The 25,418-nt window shown below is 51.2% G+C and overlaps 1 long non-coding RNA gene across 1 annotated transcript; it reads right to left on the bottom strand.

The window, feature by feature from the left end:
- Nucleotides 1–1,048: 1,048 nt before the first annotated feature.
- LOC121820210 (uncharacterized) lies at nucleotides 1,049–8,506 on the bottom strand. The gene is made up of 2 exons (XR_006060668.2): nucleotides 1,672–8,506; nucleotides 1,049–1,356 (listed from the first exon to the last, which is right to left on the bottom strand). It is a non-coding gene; the product is annotated as an uncharacterized LOC121820210 (long non-coding RNA).
- Nucleotides 8,507–25,418: the final 16,912 nt, after the last annotated feature.

Raw genomic sequence — 25,418 nt, 5'->3', positions numbered from 1 at the left:
AAGCCGCACCGTTGGTATTTAGAGCGACATTCGAAGAGGTGCTATTGCTGTTGTTCAGTCATTTAGTTGTGTCTGACTTTTTGTGACCCCATGGACTGCAGCATGCCAGGCTTCCCTGTCCTTCCTATCTCCTGGAGCTTGCTTAAACTCATGTCCATTAAGTCAATGATGCCATCCAACCATCCCATTCTCTGTTGTCCCCTTCTCCTCCCACCTTCAATCTTTCCCAGCATCAGGGTCTTTTCCAATGAATTGGCTCTTCGCATCAGGTGGCAAAAGTACTGGAGCTTCAGTTTCAAGCATCAGTCCTTCCAATGAATAGTCAGGGTTGAGTTCCTTTAGGATTGACTAGTTAGATCTCCTTGCTGTCCAAGGGACTCTTGAAAGTCGTCTCCAACACCACAGTTTGAAACCATCAGTTTTTCAGCCCTCAGCTTTCTTTATGGTCCAACTCTCACATCCATGCATGACCACTGGCAAAACCATAGCCTTGACTATAGGGACCTTTGTCAGCAGTAACATCTCTGCTTAATATACTGTCTAGATTTGTCAAAGCTTTTCTTCCAAGGAACAAGCGTCTTTTAATTTCATGGCTGCAGTCACCAACTGCGGTGATTTTCAAGCTCAAGAAAATAAACTCTGTCACTGCTTCCACTGTTTCCCCATCTATTTGCCATGAAGTGATGGGACTGGATGCCATGATCTTAGCTTTTTGAATGTTGAGTTTTAAGCCAGCTTTTCACTCTCCTCTTTCACCTTCATCAAGAGGCTCTTTAGTTCCTCTTCACTTTCTGCCATTAGGGTGGTGTCATCTGCATATCTGAGGCAAAGCCTGGTTCAGGATGTCTGTCCTCGGTGACCTCACCTCTGACCTCCAGGTCTCCAGAGGCTCACCGCCTGCAGCCGTGCCTGCTTTCACACACACCCCATAACCCGTCCCCCAGGGCAGCCGCAATCTCCCCCTGGGGGGCACCACGCTACCACTGTCACAAAGACTGAGGCCAAATGGGCTTCAGACAGAGAAATCAAGGCCTTGGTTGCCATTAGGAACTTTTCGAAGCCTCCATTTATTTATTTGCTCATTCATTCATTCCTGTGCCAAGGTTCCCTGCAGCGTACAGATATCCCAGCCGAAGCCACCCCTCACCTTTCCAGCAACCTTCTGTCCTGAGGAAACCCCACGCTGGCATCCTGACTGCTCCATGCAGCAGTCAAGACGAGCTCCCAGCTCCCCTTTGCACCTTGGATGCAGGCTCCATGTATCAGACCGGACCGGGCAGGGCCTCGGCCCAGAGCTGAGTGATGCATGGAAGCTGGCTCAGTAGGGTGGGTGGGGGGCTTCCATCTTGCGGGCACCTGCAAGGCAAACGCACCTGGTTTCAGGTGATGACTGCAGGGTGGAGGAGAGGGGCCATCATGGAGCCGGGCTCCCCATGGCAGGGCATGGTAGGATTTGAGGCTCTGATCCTGGATGACCAGCCTGAGTCTGTTTCTCCAGCCTCTCGCTGTTTCTGTGTGTTCACACCTCAGTCCACCCTCCCAGCCTAAACTAGTTGCGTGCGTTCTGTGTTCAAAACCAACACAGCTGCCAGGCGGCCACTGCCCACCTTGAACATCCACGGTGTGCCTGCCTGGTGCAGGACTGCACTTTCCTGTCCGCTGAGCACTCACCGAACCCCCGCAGGACAGGTGATGGCTGAGGACCGCGTGGCCTCGGGTCACTCTCACATCAGTGCCTGGGGCCAGGGGCAGGCCTCCTCAGAGGAGACGGTGATTTTGCGTTGTCTCAAATCGAGAATCTGTTCCAGACCTTTTCTAAAAGAGATGGAACACTGAGATGGGTGCTGCAGCTCACCCAGGACCTCAAGGTGTTTCTCAGGCCACCTGGGCCGAGCAGGCAGGCCCGGGCCAGCCGCATTCACCGCCTCCCTCTGAGCCTGGGGACTGCGGGTCTGGGGAGGAGCACGCACCCACCCGGCACACCCACCATTGCCCTGGGAGCCCCTTGGAGTCGGGGACTGAACCCCTCTCCCAGCTGCCCGCAGAACCTCTCATGCTGCTCAGAAGAGATGAACACTGCCTTTTACTCCATGTGTGTGTGTGAATACAGGTTATGTGTGTGCGTGTGTGTGAGGGTATATGTGTACGTGTGTGTGTATATATGTATGGATACAGGTTATGTGTATGTGTGTACGTGTGTGGCTGTGAGGGTGTGTGTGTGTATGTATGGGTGTGTGTATGTATATGCATATATGGGTTCGTGTGTATGTGTACACGTCTGCATGTGTAGATGTGTCTCTGTATACATACGTCTATGTGTATATATGGATACAGATTATGTGTGTGCGTGTTTGTGTGTACGTGTGTGTGTATATGTATGGGTACAGGTTATGTGTGTGTCTGTTATGTGTACACATGTGTAGCTGTGGGTGTGTGTATATGTATGGATGTGAGTGTGCATGTGCATATATGGGTATGTGTGTATATGTATGGGTCTGTATGTGTAGATATGTATCCCTATATATGTGTGTGTATGTGTAGGTGTGTGTTTGCATATGTATGTGTAGGGGTGTGTGTGTAGGGGTGTGTGAGTGTGTAGGGGTGTGTATGTGGGGGGTGTTTGTGTGTAGGGGTGTGTGTGTGTGTAGGGGTGTGTGTAGGGAGGTGTGCAGGTGTATGTGTGTTTGTATACGTGTGTATGTGTAGGTGTGTGTGTGTAGGGGTGTGTGTGTAGGGGTGTGAGTGTGTAGGGGTGTGAGTGTATAGAGGTGTGTGTGTGTAGGGTTGTGTGTGTAGGGGTGTGTGTGTGTAGGGGTGTGTGTAGGGGCATGTGTAGGGGTGTGTGTGTTTGTAGGGGTGTGTTTGTAGGAGTGTGTGTAGGTGTATATGTGTTTGTATATGTGTGTAGGTGTGTGTGTAGGGGTGTGTGTGTGTAGGAGTGTGTGTGTAGGGGTGTGTATGTGTTTCTAGGAGGGGGTGTGTGTGTAGGGGTGTGTGTGTGTAGGTATATGTGTGTTTGTATATGTGTGTATGTGTAGGTGTGTGTGTGTAGGTATGTATGTGTTGTGTGCGTGTGTGTGTGTGTTTAAGGTGCTCTTCTTCTAGGCACAGTCCCTTATTTCAGTTCCTAATTTTATTAAATCATCAGAGCCTTTCACTGACTGCAGAATATTCAATTAATTGCATCTCCACAGAAGCCAGTGCTGGTCCCACCAAGGGGACGGCTGGGCCCGCCTGCTCTCCTTCAGATGACCCCCGGTCCAAATAAAAGCCACAGAGCAGTTAACTCTTTCTGTGAGCAGCACTTTCTAACTCCCACAGCCACCACTCTCAGGCCACAAACAGAATCTAAGTTCTGGAACTGACAGCTGCTTTATGCCCTTCACTCACTGGCTCAGCACGTGTGCGTTGAGAGCTCGCTCTGTACCAGGCACAGTCTGAACTCTGCGGACCCTGGTGTGATGGGGCAGGGTGAGCCTGGAGTGTATCGGGGGTGGGGACAGGCAGTGGTGGAAAATGAGCAGGAGGGTGGGGTGTGTGTGGGGTCCCCTCTGAGAAGGCAGGGGCCCGGCCAAGAGCTGGAGAAACTGCCGCGGCCCCCAGGGAAGAAAGAGGTGGCTTGGGTGTTCCTGGGACCAGGAGGGTGTGAGGACTGGACATGATTCGCAGGGGCCAGTGCAGAATGAAGTTATGGGCCTCGTTCACAAAGTATTCAGAATTTCCAGATGGCGACCACAGAGGAAGACGCAAGGGGGACTCCGACGTGGTGCCTGTGAAGCCAGCCCCACGGGGGCTGCACTTGCGGCTGCCACCCAGGATCACAAGAGATGGTCCTGCACGCCCACACCCCTGGGAAGAGATGCAAATTCAAAATTCAAAGTACAGTCTCTACTGAGCGTGCATCACCTTCACACTATCATAAGCTTGAAAAATCCTCAGTTCAATCACCCTAAGTCGGGGACCACCTGTACCTGTAATGGAGGCTGCAAGAGGGGCCAGGGTCCTGGGGGGCCTGCAGGGCAGACCCAGGAGGCTGGCCTGGCCTGGGGAAACAGAAGGGGAGATGTGGGAAGGGGGTGGGCCTTAGAGAGCTGATGGGCTGGGCTGTGGGCAGTGAGGGGACAGAAGTGCTGGAGTTCTGCCTGATGTTTGTGTTTGGAGAGGCTGTTAGTAACCCTGCGGGAGTGTGGACGGCGGGGCGGCTGTGCCTCTCCGAGCAGATGCCCTTCTTTCCCCTCACACAAGTCTGAGCCCAGCTCGTGGCCAGCGACAGCGCTTGCTCGAGACGCCTCGCAGTCAGGGGCCGTGCTGCCAGATGCTAAATCTGCCCCCTAAGAAATCCGAAGACAAAATGTGCAGCAGCCACTGTCCAAAACCAATATGTACAAAACAGCACAGGGCCCGTCTGAGCAGCAGGTGTCACAGCGGTAAACACACAGCCAAACGTGTTGGCCTTGGCAAGCGCTCGTGTGCATCTTGTCCTGGAAATGGAGTTTCTGGAAATTGGAACCTGGGAACCGACAGCTCAGCAAAGCTGCCCTCGCTGGCTGTTGTTCAGAGCGCTGCTGGGAAGGCCAAGGTGACCGCTGCCTGAGTGCTGGCATGTGCAGGGGATGTTCAAATGTCCTGGGGCCATTCCCGCATGGCCTGACTCATGCTACTCACAGCCTGTGAAGTCAGTGGGGTTATCTGTGATCACCAAGTGAAGCCAAGTGATTTGTTCAGGGTCACACAATTAAATGAAGCCCAAATTTAAAAGCAGCGGGGACAGACCCTGTGAGTGGCCAGCCACCTTTTCTGTGCTAATGGTACCTGATTTTTATGGCAACTGGCCAGTCCAGGAGATGCACTCTTGATGAGTCTTGGCCAGTCACAGGAATCCTGTTCCCTTTTGCCACTGTTGGGACAGGGTGAGCACGGGACCTACTGTGGCCAACGAGATGGGAAAGAAAGTGGCAGGAGCAGAAACTTCCGGAAGACTTTTCCTCCCTGGTAGAAAGGAGAGAACAGTAAAAGGGCAGGTCCCTGGGCATCTGCCACCTCTCCTGCCTGCCTGTGGGACAGGCTGTGAGAGGGTAAGGCGTCTGCCTGGGGCAGCCTTTTTGGATGCAAGAGGTGATAAGGATAAAGCCAACTAGCTGAAGATGCACTGGACGCTGGCACGTGCCCAGGGCCAGGATGATGCGGCTGGACTGTCCAACCACTCTGAGGATCTCCTGCCTCAAGACTTGTTGTTGAGTGAGCAGCAAATGTCCAGATGGTGAAACCACCGTCCGTCGGGAATTTACTAGCTATCTTCAGTTGAACATCTAACGTAAACCCTGGACTGGTCAAACTTCAAAGCCCGTGATCCTTTTCCTGTTATACTCTTGATATTTACATGGGGTCCAGCCGCACCCAAGGTCCAGGGTCAACCTACTGCACCATAATTACAGAACTGATCAGACTTAAAAACTGTAAAGAAAGCGGCCAGCTTAAAGAAGGAGAGGGTATCAGTTCAGCGAGACCAGAAATCTGGCTTCTGGCCTTGGCTGTTCTTGGCGTGGATCCTAGCATCATGGGACTTCCGAGCTGGAACAGGCCGCAGCAACCACCTGGTCCCACCCTGTGTTCCAGAGGAGGAAGCTGAGGCTGTGAGAGGCTAAGGGACTGAGGCCCGAGGGCAGTGATGGCCCTGAGGCGTGAGCCCCACCCGCACGACCTCTCCTCGCTCCCCACCCAGTCTCTTCACTGACTCTGTCCCAAACTCTGATCAACCGGTCACCTGAGATTATATTCTCATGAGGGGATAAACTGGTTTCTTTCATGTTTTTCTTTGTTGGGTCAAGTTACCAACCTGTTCCAACAAGCTCAGCAGCACACCCTGCCCAGAAAATAGAAAGAACCCGGAGACACTGGAGGGCAGAGGGGCCAAGTTCTTGGTTTTTCAGATTAAAACCCATTCTCGAATCCCATCTCAGAGACAACCATCCTGAAAGCAAGTGCTAGATGTTCGGCAGTCAAGAGACTAAGCTTTGCAGGGATCTAGTCAGAAGCATTGCCCTAAAGACCACGCTGCAGCTCCCCTTGTGGTCTGGAGGTAAAGAACCTGCCTGCTGATGCAGGAGACACAGGTTTGATCCCTGGTCTGGGAAGATTCCACATGACGTGGGGCAGCGAAGCCCATGAACCACAGCTATGGAGCCTGTGCTCTAGAGCCCGGGAGCTGCAACTACCGGAGCCCACACGCCCTGGTGCCTGTGGTCCGCCACAGGAGACGCCAGAGCACCGCCCCTGCTCTCTACGGCTAGGGAAAGCCCACCTGCAGCAGCAAAGACCCAGCACAGCCAAGCATAAAGCAATTTTTTAAAAACTAAAAATAAAAAAATAAGCACCACACTGGGAGTCAGAGGACCACACCCCCACCCCCTTGAAGATGGCCCAGCCTGGTGGGGTGGGGGCTTAGGTGTGGCGACGCCCTAGAAGGGGACTGGTGTCCAGGGAGAAGGAGCAGGGAGGACCACAGGGACACCAGACAGGACTGAGAAGAGATGCAGATCCTTCTTGAGGGGACCAGATCACTAGGGCAGGATTTTGCAATCGGAGGACAGAGGGCTCGGGCCTGCAGGCCATCCCAGCGCACAGACAGAACCCAGGCCGCTGAGGACTGGGCAAGGAGTCGAGGTGCTTTCTGGGGGCAGCAGGAGACAGGCTGGTTGACATCCTGAGTCTCTTCCAGCCCCACGGAGGTGGTGGAGGGGGGGTTGCCCTCCTGGTGCCCCAGAAGGCAAGGCCATGGGCATCCTAGGGAGCCCTGCAAGCCTGAGGCCACGCAGAACTGTGGCCATCCTGGTGGACCCCAATGGTGGACGGTTCTGGCCAGGGATCTTATTAGGAAAGGACATCAATAGTGAAACACAACAGAAAGATGTCCTGTCTCTGCAAATGTTACTGCAAGTGGGGCGGATGCTTCCTCTGAATACCATCTCACGTGTCCATTCATTCACAGCCACTAAAATGCAACATAACAAACAACACAAGCCTGGGTGGTATACGGCTCACCTGAAACAAGCCTCTCGCGGGCCTGCAATAGCTGTGGCCGGGCTGGATCTCATTGCTGGGGCTGCTGGATCTAGGACAGCCTGGACCACTCCGGACGGAGCCAGGCCCGCTCCACGTGCCTCTCATCCATCTCTGGGGTCCGCAGACAAAGTTGGCGCTCCTAGTGGTAACGGCAGAGGGAAAGATCGAGAGACTAATCATGCAAGTGCTTTTGGAGCCTCTAATTGCTTCTCATTTGCAACATCTCATTGGTCAAAGCAAGTCACACATTCAAGGTTGAAGTCAGTGCAAGGGCACTCCTGATACAGGGAGAGGGAAAATTCGGTCACTCTTGTAACCCACCACACCCTGTAAGCCCCCACGGGCCCAGGAGCCTCCAAAGTGAGATGCCATCAAGGGAAAGGGAAAAACCCTGATTCTAAAAAACCTAGACAGCATATTAAAAACCAGAGACACTACTTTGCCAACAAAGGTCCGTATAGCCAAAGCTATGATTTTTCCCAGTAGTCATGTATGGACGTGAGAGCTGGGCCATAAAGAAGGCTTAACACCAAAAAATTGATGCTTTCAAATTGTGGTGCTGGAGAAGATTCTTGAGAGTCCCTTGGACAGCAAGGAGACCAAACCAGTCATTCCTAAAGGAAATCCACCCTGAATATCCTATTGGAAGGACTGATGCTAAAGCTGAAGCTCCAACACTCTGGCTGCCTGATGTGAAGAGCTGACTCACTGGAAAAGACCCTGATGCCGGGAAAGACCGAGGGCAGGAGGAGAAGTGGGTGACAGAGGATGAGATGGTTGGATGGCACCACTGAATCAACGGACATGAGTTTGAGTACACTCCGGGAGATGGTGAAGGACAGGGAAGCTTGACGTGCTGCGGGGTCACAGAGTTGGATACGACTTGGCAACTGAACAAGAAGAAGCACAAAATGGCTGCTGGATCATGAAATTGTCCATGTTTAACCTGTAATTTACCTAACTTAGGTTTTCTGCCATTTGAGGGAAACAGAACAGTGAAAGTGAAAGTTGATCCGTCGTGTCTGACTCTTTGCGACCCCACTGACTATACAGTCCATGGAATTCTCCAGGCCAGAATACCAGAGTAAGGGAAATAGGATTCTGGATAAAAATTAAGTTTAATTGTAGAAAAATAAAGTTACAATTTTTGTTCCTGTGATTTGTGGCAGCGATTTTTCCCACTACATTTTCTAAGTCAAAGATTCAAAATCACCAAAACAATCAATGAGTCAGCCTTCAACACTAGAAACCTGCTTTCTGAACATCCTAACCAAATCAGGAAAAGATGCTCAAAGACAGTATGATTTTAACTTCCAAAAAGCAAATAGAAAGGTGAGGGGACGTGTTAAAAATTCCAATCTAGCTTACAACTGTGGGTTCTGGGACAAAGTGTCCAGGAGCCTCTGACCCTCTTTCTAGAGTATCACCTTCCTAATACCAGCCAGTCCTGTGATCACAACAACAATCACTTCAAATGTAAAATACCACTTGACCCTTTCTGGGGCAAGGTAGAAAATAACATTCAATTGCTTGTCGTCAAATGAATAATGTTATCATCATTAAACCAGTTCTGGGATACAATCTGGTGAGTGATGGGGGGCTCAATTTAGGACCGACTGGAACACCAAACCCGAAAGACAATGTTTCCTGTTACTCCTCACACCAGAAGTTCTTTCTCAGTATTCACTGAGCTTGACAGAGTAAAAGAAGGGCCAGGGCCTCAGGGGACTGGGAGTAAAACCAGAAGGGACTCAAGTGCCACAGGATGAAGGAAGAGCTTCCATGTGTGGGCTGTTTGCTCAGGCATGTTTGACTCTTTTGGGGCCACATGGACTGTAGCCTGCAGGCTCCTCTGTCCATGGGGATCCTCCAGGGAAGAATACTGGAGTGGGTTGCCCTTTCCTTCTCCAGGGGATCTTCCCGACCCAGGGTCTGAACCCAAGTCTCCTGCATCGGCAGACAGACCCTTTACCACTGCGACACCTAGGAAGCCCAGGATTCCATAGGTCTGAGCAATTCACCTCAAAACAAGTATTTCACAAGGTACTCTCTGATGGGATGGGGGTCTTCTCCCTTTTCACAACGTAAGTTCGCTACAGTTGTCCATGTATCTGCCGTGTCCTGTTAGTGTCCTGTGTGTATGTGTGTGCTATTCTATTCCGGGGCTTCAAAAGAGCTTTCAGAAATAAAACGTCTGAGTCCCTTTTAATTCAAAGAACTTTACTTTTTATGTAAGTTTAATGTGTACATTATATGTGCACTCCTTACACCCTGCAGCAGGCTTGCCACCAAAAAATTTAGCTTCCATCCATCACCATACTCTTTATCCATTGTGCCCTTGACATATTTCCCCTGCTCTCTGTATCGACGTATTGGTTTGGTTTGGTTTGTTCATTTATTTTGTTTTTATACTCCATGTATGAGTGAAATCACATGGTGTCTATTGTTTCCATCTGACTTATTTCACTTAGCATAATATCCTCAATATCCATCCATGTTGTTATACATAGCAAGATTTCATCTTTTTATGGTTGAATAATATTCCATATACATATTAGAGAGCTTTATCCAGTCATTGGTGGGCATGTCGGTTGCTTCTATGTCTTGCCTCTTGTAAGTAATGCTGCATTGAACACTTATGCTTAGTGTTGCTAAGCATATGCCAAAGTACATATGCTTTCGTATTCTTTGGATAAACACCCAGAAATGGGATAACTGTATCATACAGTAGCTCTATTCCTAATTTTTTGAGGGACTTCTGTACTGTTTTCCATAGTGGCTACACCAATCTACTTTCCACCAATCGTGTATGAGGGTTCCCTTTTCTCCACATCCCTTGCCGACATTAATTATTTGGTACCCTTTTGATGATGGCCATTCTAACCAGGGTGAAGTGTTCACTCACTTGTTTTAACCTGTGTTTCCCTAATGATTAGTGATGTTGAACATCCTTTCATGTGCCTGCCGGCCATCTATACGTCTTCCTCTGAAAAATGCCTATACAACTTCTCTACTCTGCTTTAAATTGGGTTGCCTGCTATGCCCTTTTTATAAACCAAGGGTGCACGGCAGAGGAGAGGGGAGACAACTTGCTCAGCTCTTTCTGTCCTACTATTTCCCGGTGACTTCAGGTCAGGGATCCTGTGGGCCTGGTGGTCGGGGGCTTCACCAAAGCGTGATTCTTTGAAGGGCAAGGACTGCCCACACCACCCCATCAGGAGGAATGAAGTCAAAAGAGGGCCTAAAATGAGATGTACACATACCATGAATGAATTGTATGGTATATGAATTAGATTTCAATTAAAAAAAAATTTTAAAGAGGGTCTGGCGTACTCAGGCTGGAGGTCTCTGGGGGCCTTGGAGAGTCTTTCATAGTGTCCTGAAAATCCCAGCCTGAGCCTCAGGGCCTGCCTTCTGCTAAAAAGACCCCAGTGCTCACTCCCATCAAGGGCTACTGGAAATGCTGTGGAAAGTTACCAGTGCCTGAGTCCACCTGCTGGCTCCAGCATTTCTGGGGGAATGTGTGTCCACCGGGGCTTCCCTGGTGGCTCAGCTGGTAAAGAATCTGCCTGCAATGCAGGAGACCTGGGTTCGATCCCTGAGTTGGGAAGATCCCCTGGAGGAGGACACTGCAACCCATGTCAGTCTTCTTGCCTGGAGAAGCCCATTGACAGAGGATCCTGGTGGGCTACAGTCTATAGAGTTGCAAAGAGCTGGACATGACTGCAGTGACTTAGCGTGCTTTCCACGGTGGGCAGTCAGGCAGTGGCACAGCCCTGGGTTGCCCTCACCAGTTTACACGTGAAGAGAAGCACCGGGATTTAGGGGTCAGCAGAGACACTGGACCCGCGGGGTCTGAGGTCTGCCTTTCTTGGGCCCACCTCTGACGCCCAACCTCTTCAGTACCATACCCCCATCCCCCACCAGCAAGAATGTGCCCTGGGGACAGAGGGCCGCAGCTCTGGGTTCAGGGCAGTTAAGCCCTCGGTCCCCTCCAGATTTCTGCCTTCATATCCTGGAAGCTCTCCCCAGCTCCACCCCACCCCTGGAGCTGGAAATCCAATTGCACCAGCGACCCTGGGGGGCTTGGACTTGAACCCATGGGTAGGGAGCAGCCCATTCAGAATCCACCTCCCCACCCTCTGGCTCCAGGAAGATGGTGCCAAGGAAACTTCGCTCTCCCGGGGGGCCTCCTTCCTAAAGACAATTGAAGAAGTTGTGGTGGATGGGCAAGGCACCCGCATTCTCAGGGGTGCACGCTGGACGTCCCCCACCACTACAGCCATGCTGGTCCCAGGACCACCCTCCTCAGAAGCCGGCCCCCACCAGGGAGTCGGCTGCCTGAACCCTCCTCCCTGCTTCTCCTATCCACTCCCCTCCCCCTGGGCCCACCGCCTACTCTCACCTGAGAGGCTGGTGCTAGCCTGCACGCGGAGGCATCTTTGGTTTTGGATGCTTTTGAGCAGCTCGTGTTGGGCCTCCAGTTCCTGCCTGTCCGGGACATCCTGTTGGCCTCCAGCACAACCTTCGGACTTTAGGCCCACATACTCACCGCGTCAGGGGGTTCCCAGACCACACTCCAAGGTTCCTTCCTAAAAGACCCCCCAGGGCCAGGGCTGAGCCCTGATTGATCCAAGGTCAATGGCATGCTAACATCCCCAGCAGTGATTGGTTAGGAGTGGGCACGTGACCCAACCAGGACGGGTTTCCTGGCTCCTAATACAGGGACCCTGGGAGAGAGCCCCCCAATCTCCAGAGACTGTGACTGGAAGTGCAACTCCAGGGGAGCAGAGCCCCGACAGGACAAACCTGGTGCCCCCCCACCTTCAAGCCGGCGTGAAGTAACACCCCAGCCCATCGTCTCCTCCAGTTTCTGTTTGGCTTTTCTGGAAGGGGCAGGATTCCCCACATGAATGCCAAACACCTGTGCCTTTTCCAGGAGTCAAGTCCTGTTTGGGTTTTGCCTCTTCTCACCTAGGCATTTCCCGCCCCTCCTCCCTGACAAGCCTTTTGCTTGACCTTCTATAGAGACCAGCTCTTAGGAAGACTCAGAGCTGTTTACTCGTCCACCCCAGTCCCCGCCACCGCTCAGGAGAGCCAGGGTGTGAAGAGACGGCCATTTCCTGAGCCCCTGCCCTGTGTTAGGCCAGGGCTCACACATCCACACATCCAAAAAGGCCAGGGCATCCTCTTCTCCAGAACGGTTATTATCCTGATTTTACATACTTGGCACTGAAGCTGGGAGAGGTTAAGTGGCTTGCCTGAGATCACGGAGCTGGCAGTTGATGGAAACAGAAATTGAGCCCTTAGTAGACAGGTTCTTGGACGAGGGCCTCTCCACGTAGCTGCCTGCCTCCCTGCCCACCCTCAGCCCTCACCCTGACCTGGCTTCTCAGCAGAGGAAGGGGGCTTGGAGGCCCCCACCACGTGGAAGGAGAGGGTGTGCCCTGTTAGGTGGCTTTAGTCCTGTCCAATTCTTTGCAACCCCACAGACTGTAGCCCTCCAGGCTCCTCTGTCCACAGGATTTTCCAGGCAAGAATACTGAAGTGAGTTGCTATGTCCTTCTCCAGGGGATCTTGCCAATCCAGGGATGGAACCCACGTCTCTTACATCTCCTGTACTGGCAGGCGGGTTCTTTGTCACTAGCACCACCTGGGAAGGAAAGAGAGGGCATGTCAAGTATCATTAACACACTGTGTGTCACCAACCACCACATGTCCTCAGTGATGTTACAGTGAGCAAGGTGTCCCTGCCTCTGGCTCTGGATGGCCCACGTGACTCGCTTCAGTTACTGCCACCTGGGGAGGGTGACATGATGGTTCCTTGGAGACCCTGTCTGTTCCCATTTGATTACTCATGCTTTTGCTATCGCCGTGAGAAGTAGAGCGATGCTTAACTGGAGTAGCTGGCACCCCTTGAGCCTGAGCCAAGCGTGCACACCAGAGCAGAGGCGTCCGGCTGATCCCCAGCTCTGCAGGGAGAAGGTGAGGCTCCCAGCTTTGTCAGGCCTAGAGCAGCAGTTCCCGGTCAGGTGCAGGCGCCGCCCCAGCTGCCCTGTAAATCTTAGCACCTGTCCCTGATGTCCTTGGCTGTTGGCTGCGTGCGTGGGGGTGAGGGTCATATGCGTTATGTTTTCACCTATGCCTTCATAACTTGTGCTGGTTGCCACATCTGTGATCAAAGTGGTTTGGCCTCAGAGTGCTACTTCTGGACGATCTTGTGGGTAAGTCACCTACTAGAGGACCTCATGGGCTTCCCAGGTGGCTCAACTGGTAAAGAATCCGCCTGCCAATGCAGGAGACGAGGGTCCGATCCCTGGATTAGGAAGATCCAATGGAGCAGGAAATAGCAACCCACTCCAGTCTTCTTGCCTGGAGAATCCCCACGGACAGAGGAGTTTGGTGGGCTACAGTCCGTAGGGTCGCAAAGGGTCAGACACAACCTAGCAACTAACAAACAGCAAAGAGGACCTGATATACAGCAGACACTTCATAAATGCAGAGATGATGACAGTGGTGGGCGTGGTGATGATTTTAGGAGTGGGTAGTTCTATGAGGTACTAGGTAGAACCCTGGCTGCTCAGGGCCACCTCTGAACTGCTTACTTCTGTCCGCAGACAGCGAACTTCATTCTGGAAAGAGCACGGTGCTACAGACAGCCTCAGGCTTTCAACCCACATAGCACTTCCATATCTTAGTCCCGTCACCCAGCACCTGGTCCAGACCTGGGTGGCCCTCTCTAACCTGCTCCTGGCATTTTGGCTAATAAAAACACAGAAGAAAATTCTTCCAAAAAATTTTTAATGAGCTGATTATAGAAAATAAATGATCATCAATTAAGAAATCACAGAGAAATGAGGACTGAGAGAAGCTGAAATGATGGATTTTTTCATCTTGTTATTTCCAGCGGGAGGCCACGACCTGACAAATAATGAGGTGTCACCAGGAGAAAAGAAAGCTGCCATCCTCTATGGCCCCCAGGTGTTCTGGGGGTGGGTTCAAGCCTCTCCCTTCTGTGGCCATGGGGTTGCCTGGGGTTTTAGGCCTGGGTTGGGGGTGCACTGCTGTCACTAGAAGGGGTAGTGGGCCACCGAGAGGAACAGGTGAGAACCAGATACACTTACTTCACCAAGCGCCATGCCGCCAGGGGTGTCCGTCCTTATGAAGGTTACGTTCAAATGGGAAAGACAGACTCCCCACAAATAAATGAAATGACCGCAGGTACAAGCAAATGTAGGCACTGTGTTCCTAGGCGGGGGTCAGGCCCCCTCCAGCAGTGAAGCCTAAAGAGCACAGGGACTGGGAGTGGGAGGTCTGGAAGTGGCCACAGGCCTTCGGCTCACATTCTAGAACCTCCGTGGCCATGCCTCCCTGCCAGAGAGCCTGGGAAAGTGCAGTCTGGTCGTTAGGCCAGGAGAGACTCACTCTGATCGGCCAGTGGCCCCTGTCGTTCAGTGCAACTCGAGGAAGGTCTTCGAACCTGGGAGGATCCAAGATGTGCTTTTAGATGCTGGAAAGGTCGCCGTGTGAGAGGGAGGAGGATAGGCTTTGTTCCGACTCCAGGGGGTAGAAGCAGGGCTGTGGGTGAGCAGAAGCTCTCAGGGAGGCAGCAAGGGTGAGCAGCTATCTGGGGCTACCTGGTTTCAGTGCTGGAAGGCAGCCCAGCCCCCAGCCCCGGCCCCCCAACCCTCGGCCCCAGGAAGCCTGTCATCGGGCTGACACAGGTGTGTCTGTCCTGTGACTGCTCTCGGGCAACCCTCTCTCCCCCAGCCCCCTGCTCTTTCAGATTTGAGTTATTGTGCTGTTGGCCATGAGCTCAATGTTAATGAGTCAGCAATATATATCAAGTAAGGTGCCTTTAAACAGAAATACCATAAAACAAGGTGATGTACTGACTACTTGAGTCTGTGGTGGCCAGAGGCTCACAGAAACCCAACCCTGTATTTGCCCACCAGCAACGGTGCAATTATTTGCTAGTTCAGTGTTCATGGTGACTTTATAGAATGCAACTACCAAAAATAACAAGAACTGGCTAGAGACCTACACAGTGGAGTACTTTTTCGGCCATAAAAAGAAATGAGTGCTGGAACAGCATGGATGAACTTTGAAAACATTATGCTAAATGAACAGAGCCAGTCACAAAAGACCACCTATTGTATGATTCAATTTTATGAAATGTCTAGAGCAGGGAAATCTATAGGGATGGAAAGATTAGACTTGAGCCTGGGGGAGGCAGGGGAGGTGTTGAGTAGCGGAGCAAAACTTAAAGGTTTCTCTTTGGGTGATGAAAATTATCTGAAATTGATTCTGGTGATGATTGTACATATCTGTGAAAACACTAAAAAGACACAGGCTTGTACACTTTATGTGGGTGAATCGTTACGGTATATATGAATTATATTTCAATAAAAGGGTTTAAAGAATAACCCTCCAGAGTAACTCATGAGGGAGAAGCCAGGGGCAGGGCTCACCTCAGTGGCTGCCCCTTGGGCACCTCCTCCCTGCAGACTTGCTCTGTGTTCCCCACCCTTCCCAGGCGGGCTCAGCCCCCACACCCGGCATCTTGGGGGAGCAGCCAGTGTGCTAGTCTGGCCTCTCCAGCCTGCCTGCCCCTGAACTCTGGCAAACTGAATTCTCCCATCACGTCAGGAAGACTTCCCAGCAGAAGTGCTCAGGAGTAGCCTGGGAGATCTAGAAGAAAGCTATCCCTTCTTCTCCTCATCTGGTCATTCTAGCACAGTGTAGAAGATCACTTGGTGGAAATGACAGAGCAGGCTCCAGGCAGCCCAGAGCCGTGCTTCTAGACGGCAATGACTGTAAGGTCTTTTCCAGCCCAGATAGCCTCACGTCCGTCAGAAATGCTTCTGACCACAAGTAACAAACCCCCTGACACCCAGTAGCTGAGAATGAAGGGAGGCACCTGTCTCCGTGGCTGGAGGTCTGGAGGTCAGCAGGTCCAGAATGGGTACGGGGGCTGGATGGTTTCCTGGGTCCCACTCCCCCAACCTCAGCACCGGGCTGCCCATCCTAGTCCTGCTGCTCACCGTCACAGGAAAGCCACGAGAGTCCGAGAGCACACACAGTCGCTCTCTGAGGCAGAAAAAAGAAGGTACAAAAAGACTTTTTCCTTAATTGACTTTGTCTTTTTGACTGGGATGGGGCAAGCCTTTGCCAGGAGCCCCATCAGCAGGCTCGCCCTGTGCCTCACTGGTCACCACAGGGTCACGTGCCTGGTCCAGGAGCAGTCGTGGGGCTGCAGGACCCACTGCGATCCACACAGTGTCCCTTGGGGGGCTGATGTCACGGGGTCCCCAATTCCTCCCTGCACCAAACCCAGCTGCTCCTGGGGGGAGCAAAATAGGGAAAGGAAGAAGAGCGTTTGGGTGGGCCACGACGAGCCCGGGGTGAGGATTACGGAAGGTGCAAGGAAGACCGACTGCGTTCACTTGCGGGAATACTATTGAGACACGTAGACAACCACCGGAAGGAAAGGCTTCGATGCTTGCGATTATGAGCTGGAAATCTAACCAAGTTCCACCAGCTGGCTTGCAGCAGTAGCGCAACAGATCCCTACGGCTTAAGAAAACAGGCCCTCACCTGGACGGTAACCAGGACAGCCTGTCAATGCTGGCACCTGCCCTTCACGGGGCATTTCCTCGACCCAAGCAAGAGAAACTTCACCAGAGGATCTTCCCCACCCAGGGATCGAACCCAGGGATCGAACCCAGGTCTCCTGCATCGCAGGCGGATGTTTTTGTTTTTGTTTTTTTACCACTAGCGCCATCTGGGAAGCCTCGCTATTGGATATACAACAGGGCTATCGCCTCAGCTCCTGATGCTTTGGGTGTGGAAAGCACTTTGAAAGCCATCGGCTTGCGTGGGCACGGCCGAGTAATGGCTCATATCTGGAGCTGTGATGCGTCTGTGACGGACAGCGTCTTCCACGTGTTTGTGGCCGCAGACACCCTACGTGTACCCAGCGTGTCTTGTGAATACAGAAGAGCAGCTGCAACCTTCTAAAAATTAATGGGTTTCTGGGTCATTTGCATTTTTTATGGTTTGCCAACAAAGGATAGGGGAGAGGGGAGGGAATTTATTAACGTTTGAAGAAATCCTCCGAAAGGAGAAGAAGCGAGCCCTCTCGGCGAGACGGCGGCCGTCCGCGTCTCTCACGGGCCATCCCCTCGGAGGGGAGAACTGATGCGCAGCTCGAAAAGGAGACAGCTGCTGCGCCGCCAGGGAACCGCCCCGGGCTGACATCATTCTATTCGGGGCCTGCGTGACGGTTTGGTAACGGCCATTTTCAGAAAACAACCCAGGCAATTTCAGGATCTGCTGTCACAATAGGCACACTAAAAATAAAGTCAGCATAAATAGATTAAGAAATGGACAGCATAACAAGGCATGAAGAATTAGAATGAGCGCACCGAGCTCCAGATGACAGCAAAGAGCTGTGCGAGAGAGACAGGCGGAGGGGAGAGGAGGGTGGCCCGAGCTGCTGAAGCGGGAGTTTGGGGACAGCTTGGTCCCCGGCCCGGCAGCACGGAATCGCATTGCCCTTCAGGGGCAGCGGAGGCGCTAAACTAAGGCAGAAGCCACTGCTCCTGTAGTGATGCCATTTTTTGGGGGGGGCTGACACTTCCTAAAAGACGGATGGGAAGTGCTCCACGGCTGACCCCATCCTTCCCAAACACGAGTCTGGAGAAGGATAGGGATGCAGTGCTGGAGAAAGTGAGCTGGAAAAACGTTTTTAATTCAGTCATGACATTTGAGGGCGGGGAGGGAAATGAATTTCTTTGGAAAACTGGCATGAGAGGAAAGAAAAAAAGACATGTGCTAGAAATTTGCTGTGCGAACTCAGGGAGGTGGGCATCTGACCTAGGGGCTCCTGAGCAGTCTTAGTTAATGACCTGGCTGACTGCCAGGCTCTGGGGGTGCTTCTTCCCCCACCCCCATCCCGAGTGGCTGGAAGACCTCTTTGTTTCCATCTGCATCCCAAGCTGGGAATGCCAGAGTGCCCCAACTCCTCATCCTCTCACCATTCACTGATTCTAAGAAGTGGGTTAAACAGAACAGAGCAACAGACACTGCTTTCATGGAAATATCTTATGCAATTTCTTTGGAACATCATTTCCCAACTGAGTTCCCTGGTGTTAATAAATACTAGGTTTAAAACATGGAACTTAAAACACAGTTTAAAACACCAGGGCTTCCCTGGTGGCTCAGACCGTAAAGCGTCAGCCTGCAATGTGGGAGACCCGGGTTCGATCCCTGGATTGGGAAGATCCCCTGGAAAAGGAAATGGCAGCCCACTACAGTATTCTTGCCTGGAAAGTCCCATGGATGGAGGAGCCTGGTAGGCTACAGTCCATGGGGTCACAAAGAGTCGGATACGACTGAGCGACTTCACTTTCCTTTCCTTAGAACACATAAGTGTTCTTAGCTTAAGTAAGTTTGGGAAATTTGCAGGTGAATTTAGTGCAGCAAGTGAATTTCCTGCGTCAGAACTTTCCAGAGTCTTTAATATGATAAAGCGTGCTATGACTCTGACAGGAGGAATATAGCAGACAGGTTTCTCAGATGAATTTTAGCGTCAAAACTCCCCCCCCCCCACCGACTTAAAAATAGTTTTTGCAGAACACCATGGTGGAACTCTCTGGGTATGTTTTGTGCTAGCTGCAGACCACGTGCTTTCCAGTTAGTTGAATATCCTCACGCCGGTGGCATGCCATCCTTAAGCCAGAGCTGGGGATGTTGAGGAAGGAACACAGCCCCCTGCGTTGCTTCCGAGCGAAGACCAGTTTTGTTTGATAAAGGAAACATTTGGACTTCCCTGGTGGCACACTGGATAGGAATCTGCCTGCCAGTGCAGATTCAATGGGTTCAGTCCCTGGTCCAGGAAGATCCTACATGCTGAGAAGCAACTAAGCCTGCGTGCTGCGACTGCTGAACCAGTGTGCTGCAGCTCCTGAAGCCCGCCCTCCCTGGAGCCTGTGCTCCGCAACAAGGGAAGCCACCACAGTGAGAAGCCCGAGTACCGCAACCAACAGTAGCTCCTGCTTGCCTCAACTGGAGAAAGCCCTCTCGCAGTAAGGAAGATTCCATGTAGCCGAAAATAAATAAATTAATTTTAAAAAGTGAAAGTCACTCAGACGTGTCCGACTCTTTGCAACCCCATGGAATTCTCCAGGCCAGAATACTGGAGTGGGTAGTCTTTCCCTTGTCCAGGGGATCTTCCCAACCCAGGGATCGAACCCGGGTCTCCCACATGACAAGCAGATTCTTAACCAGATGAGCCACAAGGGAAGCCCAGTTTACAAAAGAACATCTTGAAAAAAAGGAAGCGTTTTTATTGTTAGTTTTACAGTTCAGTACCAATTCAATGACCTACCAGGGACGTGGCTTAAAGAGTGGGGATGATGGCCCTGGGTTCTCCAGCTTGGAGAAGAAGAAGGAAACCACAAGTTCAGGTGAAACCTTGCCTGGTGGCAGACCCTTTGCTTGTGCCTTTCCGTGCTGTGCTAGTATTTTGGCAGACATTCATCAGAGGTCAGTAAAAGGTAAATAAATGCACTAGGGCTTTGCTGTGGAGACATTTAATCACTTTATTAGCATATTATTGTGTCCAGGTGCTTTGCCAAGTGTAGAGCCAGTTCTGGCTTCATGTGCTTTGTAACTGCTGGGGAAATGAGCAAGAGATTCTTCCGATATTCCCTCCTCTCTGTGCAGACCTCCCCAGGCGGCTGGAGGTGGAGACTTGGCCGAGATGGGGCTGCCCGAGGGGTTAGCTTTCCGTGTTTCCAAAACAACAGGTGGGATCTTTTAACTGATCTTTCTCCTGAAGGTTCTCCAGCCTGACTGGAGTTAAAGGGAGGTAAGGATGGGAGGTGGGGTACTGGGGTGGGTGGAAGTGAGGGAGCTCTGGGCCCACCAGCTTGGTCAGGGTTGCAGAGTCCCTTGGGCATCTGGGTCTATGGGCCAGAGTGGGGAGTGAGCTTTTGTATATGACATCTCCTGGAAAACACAGTTTGAGACCATCCAGCTCTGGGACATTTGTGGGTTCATCTGCAGCCAAGCCCCACAAGGGCAAGGCTCCAGGACCTGAAGGATGTTGAAGAGCAGCCCATGCAGGCTGTCCTGGGGACTCAACAGCGAGCAGTGACAAGGTGTGTGTGGGGTGGGGGGACATGGGCCTGTCTGGAAACCATGGGGCGGAGTTTCAAAGGGCTGAGGCCAGAAGCAGAGAATTTCAGTACCGGATTGTGCAGTGAAAATCAAGGCTCTCTCCAAAAGAGATCCACACAAAGATGGGTCAATTAATTTTCAACAAAGATGCAAAGGCAACTCAGTGGGGAAAGGATAATCTTTCCAACTGATGATGCTGGAACAAACATTCATTCATAATTTAAAAAAATAAACCTCCATCCAAATCTCACACCATATACAAAAAATAACTCCAAATGGATCATGAAACTCAATGCAAAGCCTAAAGTTATAACAATTCCCAAAGAAAACATAGGAAAAAATTTTGTGGCCTAGGTTTAGGCAAAGACTTTTTAGCTACAACTCCATATGCATGACTCATAAGAGAAAAAAAAAGTGATAAATTGGGTTTTATCAAGATTATTTTTAGGTCACAGCTGATTTTTATTATTTATTATTTTGGTTGTTATTAGAACATAGTTGATTTATAATGCAGACTTTATCAAGATTACAAATTTCAAGTCTTTAAAAGATGATGGTAAGAGAATGAAAAGACACACAATAGACTGGGGGAAAATATTTGCAAAATATTTATAGATAAAGGACCTGTACCAAGAACATGTTTTGAAAACACAGAACTCAATAAAAAAGACAATAACACAACTAAAACCTAGATAGAAGATTTGAACAATTTGCCAAATTATTAGATAATGCCAAAGAAGACATGTTGCTGTTGTTTGGTTGCTAAGTCATGTGCAAGTCTTTGTGATGCCATAGACTGGAGCCCACTAGGCTCCTCTGTTCATGGGACTTCCCAGGCAAGAATCCTAGAGTGGGTTGCCATTTCCTACTCCTGGGGATCTTCCCCGCCCAGGGATCGAACCTGCATCTCCTGCATTAGTAGGCAGATTCTTTACTACTGAGCAACCTGGGAAGCCCAAAGAAGATACACATAAGGCAAACAATCACATGGAGATGTTCAAAAACTTCTTCCCTAGAGAAATGCAAATGAAAACCGCTGTGAGACAGTTACAGCCCTGTTAGAATGGCTAAGTGAAAAAGACTGACCTTGCCACATTCTGGCAAGGAGGCAGGCAATGGGATCTCAAATCTGAGTCAGAAATAATTTGGTTACGTCCTATAAAAAGTTATTTCAGGAGAGTGCAATATGGCAAAATAATGGTTAATTTGTTGTCAGGAGCCTAAAGCTCAGTTGTCCTGAATCAACAGTCCCGGGAAAGGGGGCCCCTTCTTGTCATCTCCGTCTAATAGACAAGTACGCTGAGACCTGGAGAGCCTGGATCACGGAACGAGTTAATGTTAAAGGCTCCATCGGGACGTCCCTGGCAGTCCAGTGGTTAAGAATCCGCCTTCCAATGCAGGGGATGGGGGTTCAACCCCTGGTCTGGGACCTAAGAGCCCACATACCCTGGAGCAAACTAAGCCCAAGGGCCGCAACTACAGAGGCCCACGCTCAGGGCCCCTGGACCACAACCAGAGAAAAGCCGGCGCGCTGCAACGAAGATGCTGCAACTAACACCCAATGCGGCCAAACATAAAATAAATAAATATATTTAAAACTGTGAAAGGTTCCAGGCAGGCGGGTCAATTCCCCAGCCCGTGGCTTAACGCGTGCAGCACACCCGGCTCACGCGCGCTTGGTGGCAACACGGTGAAGACCACACCGAAGAAAACGACACAACAGCAAACCCCGAGCGGGAGGCGTCCCCCCGCCGCATGGACAGCCGTGTTGCTGTGTCGCTGGGCCCCTGCACAGAAATTTGGGTGTAAAAGGAAACCTTGAGAAGTGTGGAGACACAAAGGGTATCTCTAAGAAGAAAAGTAGGGTTTGGCAGTGAATCTTTTTCTGTGCATAATTTAACTTCTTTCTTTGCTACCCTGAACCAGAAGGGAATAAAGTTAAATATAGACCTTGAGATACCGCCAGACTTGTGCAAATAGACATTAGGAAGAGTGTTGAAAGTTGCAGAAAACTATAGAGTACAATTAAGTTTTTGTCCATCTGCTTGCTAGGTATTCTTACAGAAGTTTTGTGTGAGAATGCTGTCTTATCTCTAAAGGAAGGTATTATTCACCAGCTTTTAGAGATGATGGCCTTCGGAGAGATTAAGTAACTTGCCTGAAGTCACACAGCTGGAAAGAGGGTTGAAACCCAGGTTTGTCTGAGTTATCAGTGCCTATCTTTTTCAATGTATTCATTGCCTCCACCAGGGGACTCATCTCTCAGAGAGACATACACAGCCTCCTGGGGGCACGTATGTGTGCTGCTTCTATTTGTCTTTCATGCTTCATGTTTATGTGATGCTAAGAAGCTCATGTTTCTGATTTGCTCTAAAAATTCAAATGGCTACCCGGTCTCGCCCTACTCCCCATCCACCTGGTAGTTAATAATCACTACCTCCCGGGCAGGAATTACCCCTGCAGAATCGGCCTTTTTCCCCCTGCCCTCTTCAGCAGCTTGGCCAGTGTCAATAACCCCAGACAGAAATTCAAACATAGTCAGAGGGACTTCCTTGGTGGCCCAGTGGTTAAGAATCCTCCTGCCAATGCAGGGGGTTGGGGACACAGGTTCGATCCCTGGTCCGGGAAGATCCCACGTGCTGCGGGGCATCGGAGTCCTTGGGCCGTACCTACTGAGCCCCTGTTCTAGAGCCCAGGAGCCGCAACACCGACGACTGCGTGCCCTAGAGCCCCTGCTCCACAGCAAGAGAAGCCACTGCAGTGAGAAGCCTCTGCGCTGCAGCTTGAGCGCAGCCCCCACTTGCTGCAACTTCAGAAAGCCCGGGCGCAGTAGCAAGGCCCCGGTGCAGCCAAAATTGAAATAAACAAATATTAAATTAAAAAAAAAAAAAAGACAGTGGCAACTCCAGCTCCAGATGAGGAAACAGGCCCTGGCCCCACCCACCTCTAGGCTCAAGGGTCTGTTAATATTGCCTGAGAGAAGACTTTTCAGCATCAGAAGGTGGTTCCAAACTCTGACCAGCAGAGGAAATGAGGCCACGTTGAACCAACAGCACTGTTTTTTGCCAGCCACAAACACACTTGGCAAGAAGGAAGGCTTGGAACAGGCGGGTGATGCTTTTTAATTGGATGGGCCTCGCGGCTGTAACAAAAATCAATATATGGCTGGGGCGGCTGCGCACCCGTGGATGCCTGAGCCTGTGTTGGGGGCGGGGCGGTGGGAGTCTGGGGGATCCGCGGGGCCCACCTTATTGGATCAGATGAGCTGGGGGGCTAAGGATGAGTGGGGGTGGGCGAGGGTGGGTGCGGGGCGCGGGGGCTGCGTGGAGGGGCCAGCCCACGGCCTCTGCTCCGAGGGTCTGAAGTTTCGGGGCCAGAACAGACCCTGCCGCGGCCGCCACTACATCGCGGGTGGCGAGCATCGCATGCACCACGGGGCTGCAGAGGCGGGTGGTGAGATGGGGAGCCTTCCAGTGCTTCGGTGACTGCAGTCACCACCGTGCGATAGTAACAGGAAAACCAGACAGCCTCCTGGACGTGTCTGAAAGCGCATCTCTTCTCGAGGCAGCTGTCTGGGGGCTTTGGGGAGACTCTTCGTTTGCTTCTGTGTTTTTGTTTTTCGCAGGGAGGGGGCATTGGCTCTGAGCAGAGCGGATGAGACAGCAGTTCTGTGGAGCCGTCACATTTATTTTTCCTTCCAAATGAGGCATTGAGGGAAGAGAAGAGTCGCTGGGTGCTCAGGCCATGAGGGAAGCTTTGACCTGGTCTGGAGGTTTTTCTCAGGAACACGTGAACGGGGCACGGCCTCTCTTGGTGTCCCTCCTGGGTTGGGGGGCCTGGAGGGGACCTGGGCTGGAGAGCAGGTCTGGGAGCCTGTGAGGCCCCCATCAGGAGCCAGGCCCAGAGCTGGGGCCAGACGGCAGGAAACCACCGCGACGGCCAGAAAGGCGCTCCCAGCTCCTGCGCTGGGCACCCCGCGGCCGCCAGCAACGCGCCCTCTGAGGACTTCCGGGGCTGCTTCTAGACGCCTCCACAGCATGGGGGGTGCGCACTGGCTGGGAACGGCACCAAGAGCCCATTCCACTTTTCCTAACCAGAAAAGTCCTCTTTCCACATTTGATAACGTCAAATATAATTTAAAATACATTATGGCCGGTCTAATTACAGCTTCTTTGTCCTGAGTGAGTGTTTCTCACACACACACACACACACACACACACACACACACACACACACACACACACACACACACACACACACACATCTGAAGAAGAAAGCTCAGCCTTGGGACTCCCCTAGCCCCACCCGAGCCTGACTCTCTGGAAAATACCCTGGACGCACACATGACAAGCCCGTGGAAGCCTCACTGGTGGGCTGGGCTGCATTTTTTTTTTCAAAACCTCAGGTTTTCCCAGCCACATAAGCTATTCTCTCTCAAGGCATGACTTTTGTGTAGAAATTTATCATATTTTTTCAACAGTTCAGAAGTGAATTATTTTTTGTTTTTAATTGAAGAAAATCCTTTAAGCTGTCCTGGACTCACTCAAGCATGTAAAAAGGGTATTTTTCAACCATAGTTCAGATGCTGAGTATTTTCTCAGCCTGAATCATCTGAATTTAAAACTCTGCATTGGGCCTCTTAGCCCAACAGCTGAGCATCTTAAAAAGGGGCCATTTATGAAGAAAAATACGGTCGTGAAATAAAGGATATGAGGAGTTAGAGATCCTGTGGGTTACAGTAATAGATTGAAAGTCATAAATCTTAGTTTCTATTCTTGACTCCAGAAAGAATTTATGTGTTCACTGCATTTGGCACATGGAGGCAACAGGGAAGAGAGACTCGAGAACTTGGATGTGGAGGAAATAAAGTCTTCTTGTAAAAGTTAAATTATGAAACCTACACACAAGGCCAGAGCAAACACGTGCAAAGCCACCTTAGAAAAACACAACAGTTTACAAGTCAGATGCAGGTCAGCCAGGATTGCTCAAGGCGGTCACAGAAGCAGCTACTGGCAGCTCATATCCGAGGAAAGGAGACGTTGCGGGAGATGTGATGGCAGAGGGGAACGGGGAGGGGCCACGGTACATCTCAGTCTAGCCCTGGGGCACGTTGCTGGGTGGGAAGCAGTAGAGGGTACATGGCGACTGGTGTTTCAAGCTGCTTCTTGGCC

Source organism: Ovis aries, chromosome 8 (genome assembly GCF_016772045.2).
Source record: "Ovis aries strain OAR_USU_Benz2616 breed Rambouillet chromosome 8, ARS-UI_Ramb_v3.0, whole genome shotgun sequence".
NCBI classification, from domain to species: Eukaryota; Metazoa; Chordata; class Mammalia; order Artiodactyla; family Bovidae; genus Ovis; species Ovis aries.
This window is presented reverse-complemented; position numbering and strand designations above follow the sequence as displayed.